Here is a 6,069-nt window from a genome sequence, read left to right as displayed (position 1 = left end):
TAGAGGAAAATGAGGCAGCAAAATCTCACATGACACGCAGCAGAAATTCCACTGATACATATTCTAGGCCAGGAGAAACAAAAAATTAATAAATGGGATCACATCAAACTAAAAAGTTTCTGCACAGCAAAAGAAACCAGAATCAAAATGAAAAGGGAGCCTAGCAGATATGGCTCAGTGGATTGAGCGTTGGCCCATGGACTGAGAGGTCCTGGTTCAATTTCACTCAGGGCACTTGCCTGGGTTGCAGGCCCGATCCCCAGTAGGGGGCACGCAGAAGGCAGCCAGTCGATGTTTTTCTCTCACATCAATGTTTCTATCCTCTTTCTAAAAGAATCAATAAAAACATTTTATTTTATTTTTATTATTCCTTACCCAAGGACATTTTTTCATTTATCATTAGGTAGAGTGGGAGGGAGGGAGGGAGAGAGACAGAAACATCAATGTAATAGAGCCACATTGACTGGTTGTCTCCCGCATGACCCATCCAGGGCCAGGAACAAACCATATCTGAGGTACGTGCCCTTGGCTGTAATCAAACACGTGACTCATTGGTCCACGGGTCAACACTCTAACCACTGAGCCAAACTGGCCAGGGCTAAAAACATTTTTAAAAATGAAAACCCACTGAATGGGAGAACATATTTGTCAATGACACTTTGAATAAGTGGTTAATTTCCAAAATATATAAAGTACTCATACAATTCAACAAAAGGAAGACAAACAATGCAATAAAATAATGGGCAGAGACCCTGAATAGACACTTATCCAAAGAGGACATACAAATGGCCAAGAGACATGAAAAAATGCTCAATTCCACTAATCATCAGAGAGATGCAAATGAAAATGACTATGAGGTATCACCTCACACCTGCCACAATGGCTGCCATCAACATCAAACAAGTGCTGGCATGGCTGTGGAAAAAAGGGGACTCTAGCCCTGGCCGGTTTGGCTCAGCAGTTGGAGCTTCGGCCTGCAGTCCAGAGAGACCTGGGTTCAGTTCCCACTAAGGGTGCATACCTCTGTTGTGGTTCGTCCCTGGCCCTGGTTGGTCATGCAGGTGGCAGCCACTCGATGTGTTCCTTTCACATCGATGTCTCTCTCTCTCTCTCTCTCTCTCTCTCTCTCTCTCTCTCTCTTTCTCTCTCCCTCTCCCTCTCCCTCTCCCTCTCCCTCTCTCTCCCTCCCACTCTACCTGAATAAAAAATGGAAAAATGTCCTCAGGTGAGGATAAAAAAAAGGGGGACTCTAGCACACTGGTGGTGGGAATGCAGATTGGTGTAGCCACTATGGAAAACAATATGGAGTTTCCTCAAAAAATTAAAAATTGAACTGCCATTTGACCCAGTGATCCCACTTCTAGAAATATGTCCTAAGAAGCCTGAAACACCAATCAGAAGTAATATATGCACTCCTATGTTCATTGCAGCCCTATTTACAATAACTAAGATCTGGAAATAGCCCAAGTGTCCATTAATAGATGAGTCGGTTAAAAAGCTGTGGTACATATATACAATGGAATATTACGCAGCTGTAAAAAAGAAACATCTCTTACCCTTTGAGACAGCATAAAGGGACCTGGAAAGTGTTAGGCTAAGTAAAAAAAGCCAATCAGAGGAAGACAAGTATCACATGATCTCACTAATTTGTTGAATCTAATGAACAAAATAAGCAGACAAACAAAATAGATCCAGAGACATGGAAGTAGGGAACAGAATGACAAACCTCAGAGGGAAAGGAGATAGGGGCACTGGAAGAAATAAACCAAAGAACTTATATGCATATGTGCATAACCAATGGATACAGACAACAAGTCTGTGTAAAGGCAGGGGGCAGTGGGAGCTGGGAGGAAGTTGTCAATGTGAGAGAAATAGGGGGGCATCTTTAATACTTGCAACAATGAAGATAAAATAAAGACAAAAGAAAACATGGAGCCCTGGCCAGTTTGGCTTAGCGATTAGAGCATTGGCCCACAAACCAGAGAGTCCTAGGTTCGGTTCCCACTAAGGGCACGTACCTCGGTTGCAGTTTGTCCTTGGCCCCGGTTGAGGTCGTGTGAGTGGCATCCAATCAATGCATCTCTCATGTTGATGTTTCTGTCTCTTCCTCCCTCTCTCCCTCCCCCTCTATTTGAAGATAAATGCAAAAATGTCCTCAGGTGAGGATAAAAAAAAAAATCTCTGGATAGTTTCCTGGGTAATCACAAGGCCACTGGCACACCCAGCAAAGTTGACAAGTCAACTGAAGCCATGGGCATCACTGGTCCTAGGGCCCCATGGGTACCAATCTCCCAAGGGCTCCTCAGTCAAATCTTTTTCTCTATCTCAAATTCAATAATTTAGTTAATACAGAAAAGTACTGATTCATGTAATAAATACATACTCTCTAAGTGTTAGAACTCATGAGCTGAAGCCTTGGCAGTGAACAAAATAGACTCAGGTCCCTTCTCTCTGTGATTTTTTTCCAAATAAGAGCCATTTATTAGCTGGCTGGCATCTGATTCCGAACACCCCTGTGACAGAGTCTTTGGAATCAGCCTATCCCTGCCCTCTGGAGTTAACATGGGGGTAAGGGTGCTCTGGAGATATGATAAACACAGAAATGGAGGGAGGGCTAAAGGCCTTATTGAAAAAATAGCTGAGGAGGGTGAAGAACATATATTTATTTATTTATTATTATTTTTTATCCTCATTTGAGGACATTTTTGCATTTATCTTCAGATACAGCAGGAAGGAGAGAGGGAGAAAGAGAGAGAGAGAAACATCAATGTGAGAGAGACACATCAAGTGGTTGCCACCCACATGACCCCAACCGGGGCCGAGGACAAACTGCAACCAAGGTATGAGGTATGTGGCCTTAGCAGAAACTGAAGCTGGGACTGTCTGGTCTGTGGGCTGACGCTCTAACCACTGTGCCAAAATGGCCAGGGTGTGAAGAACATATAAAGCATAATTCAAGAAACAACTGTGAATCACCCCACCCCACCCCAACTTTGATCAAATCTGAACATTGACTATAGTATTTGCTTTGGAACTTGCAGTTTTTATTTATTTTTTATAATCCTCACCCGAGGATATTTCTCCATTTATCTTCAGATAGTGTATGGGCAGGGGAAGGGAGGAGAAACATCAATGTGAGACAGTCACATCAACTGGTTGCCTCCCTCATGACCCTGATGAGGGCTGGGGACCAATCTGCAACTGAGGTACATGCCCTTGACCAGAATTGAACCCATGACTCTCTGGTCCTCGGGTCCATGCTCTAACTGACCAGGATGGAACTTGCAGTTTTTAGACCTTTGTGATCAATGAGTTTGAAGACTGTATGGGCTTATCCTAGTTCCTTTCATCTCCATCCTGCTGAGGTTATTACCCATTCCTGAATTTGGTGTATATCATTCTCATATGTTTAAATATTTTTACTACTTGTATATATTACATCCCAAGACATGGTTTCATTTTGCATGTTCTTAAGTTATACAAATTATACACCATTAAAATCATCCTGCATCTTGTGTGTTGCTTTTGTTTGGGTTCCATGTGCTTGTTGTATGCATGCTTAACAATAAGCCTTTGAGATTTTTCTCAGTAGCTAATCCTCCAATTTTCAAATCTGATGGTGTGGGAAGATATATTTGTTTAACGTGTAGGTTTACCAAAAAAGACTAATGTTAGCTATCATTTATTAAACTCAGTATGTTCCAGACATTTTATCCCTAAAACCCTTACAATAGCTGGATATTTTTATTTTATTTTATTTTATTTTGTTGATCCTCACTGGAGGATATTTAGATAGAGTGGAAGGGAGAGAGAGCGAGTGAGAAACATGGATGTGAGAGAGATGCATAGATTGGTTGCCTCTTGCATGACCCCAAACAGGGCCAGAGATTGAACCTGCAACTCAGGTACATTCCCTTGACTGGAATCAAACCCGAGACCCATTGGTGCATGGGCCCACACTCTAACTGCAGAGCCAAACCAGTCTGGGCAATAGTTGGATATTTTAGCCCTGGCTGGTTTGCCTCAATGGTTAGATCGTCGACCTGCGGTCCAGAGAGACCTGGGTTCGGTTCCCGCTAAGGGCACATACCTTGATTGCAGTTTGTCCCTGGCCCTGGTTGGGTCGTGCGGGTGGCAGCCACTTGTGTCCCTTTCACGTCAATGTTTCTCTCTCCCGCTCTATCTGAACAAAAAATGAGAGAATGTCCTCAGGTGAGGATTAAAAAACAAACAAACAAACAAAATATTTGGGTATTTTAGATTTTATCGCCTTGGTAGTAGATGAAATTGGGTTTTGAAAGCAAGTGGCAGTTTTATGATCATTGTCATGGGTAAGAGATAGAATCGAGATTCTAGTCCATGTTTTCCAGAGTGTAGGTGTCAAGATGTGTGCCCTAGTATGTGAGGTCAGGACTGAGCCTCCCACAGAAGGGCTGAGCAATGTGCCTCCTCTACATGGACACTGTGACATGTGTCTCAGAGAAAGCTCCACCTCCTTCCCAATCAATTGGAACAAAATCCCATCACCTTGCCCCCAAACCTCAGCCCCTGCCCAATCACAGCCTCCCCCAATCACTGCTCTCCTCTCCAGGCCTTGTGTCTGCTCTTCAAACACACTGAGCTTGCTCCTAGTTCAGGACTTTTGCACACACCTATTCAAATCTTTTGCCCATTTTTATTTTTATTTTATTTTTTTAATTTTTTTTTTTTTTATCCTCACCCGAGGATATTTTTCCACTTTTTGTACAGATAGAGTGGGAGGGAGAGAGAGGAAGGGAGAGAGAGAGAGAAACATCGATGTGAAGGGACACATCGAGTGGCTGCCACCCGCACAACCAACCAGGGCCGGGGACAAACTGCAACCGAAGTACGTGCCCTTAGCGGGAACCGAACCCGGGTCTCTCCGGACCGCAGGCCGACGCTCTAACCGCTGAGCCAAACCGGCCAGGGCCTTTTGCCCATTTTTAAAATTTTTATTTTTTTATTGATTTTAGAGAGAGAGGAAGGGAGAGAGAGAGAGAAACATCAATGAGAGAGAAACACATTGAATAGTTGCCTCCTGCATGACCTGGACCAGGGCCAGGGATTGAACCTGCAATCCAGGTACATGCCCTTGACTGGAATTGAACCCTTGACCGTTTGGTCCAAGGGCTGATGTTCTAATCGCTGAGCCAAACCAGCCAGGGCTTGCCCATTTTTTATTTGGGTTTGTTGTTCCTATTATTGAGTTGAAAGAGTTCTTTGTAGTTGCTGGTACAAGTTCTTACATTTATATTTTGCAAATATTGTCTCCCAGTCTGTGGCTCCTCATGTGTCAACAATAATATTGTTAGTATTGAGGCATTATTGTTATTACTATTATTAAAAGATATGGGTCTAACTCTGTAGGGCCAGGCCCACTGTGCTTCCAAGAAGCTTCTAGTTCTGGAGTGCACAGGTAACTCATTCAAGACAGTAACTGCATACATTTTTTCACTAGAGATGATAAAGTAAAAATCAGGGAACAATAAAGGTCAGGTTTAAAAAAATTATTTATTGGTTTTAGAGAGAGAAAGGGAGAGGAAGAGACGTAGAGACATCCGTGACAAAACATCCATTGGCTGCCTCCTGCATGCCCCCACCGGGGACCGGGCACACAATCTGGGCATTGCCCTGACCGGGAATCCAATCAGCGACCTCTTGGTGCATGGGTGGATGTTCAACCACTGAGCCATACCGCCGGGTGACAGGTCATACTTTTTTATTGAATAGCCCTAGCCCGTGTGGCTCAGTTGGTTGGAGCGTCCTCCCGCACACCAAGGGTTGGATTCCCTGCCTTGGCACATATCCAGGTTGCAGGTTCCATCCCCGGTCAGGTGTGTGCGGGAGGCAACCGATGGATATCTCTCTGTCTCTGTCACTCCCTCGCTCCCTCTCTCCAAGATCAATACAAAATAAAAAATTTTTATTGAAAAGACCCAGCTACCTGCGTTGGGCCCGGAACCTTACAAGCGCGCATGCGCACCCAGAGACCACCCTCCCCCAACCCGGCTCCCGACAGCGCCCCAGCTCGTGCGTCCTAGAGACAGC

Source organism: Molossus molossus, unplaced genomic scaffold (genome assembly GCF_014108415.1).
Source record: "Molossus molossus isolate mMolMol1 unplaced genomic scaffold, mMolMol1.p scaffold_m16_p_4, whole genome shotgun sequence".
Taxonomy (NCBI): Eukaryota; Metazoa; Chordata; class Mammalia; order Chiroptera; family Molossidae; genus Molossus; species Molossus molossus.
The sequence above is the reverse complement of the archived record's forward strand: the minus strand, read 5'-3'. Positions refer to the sequence as shown.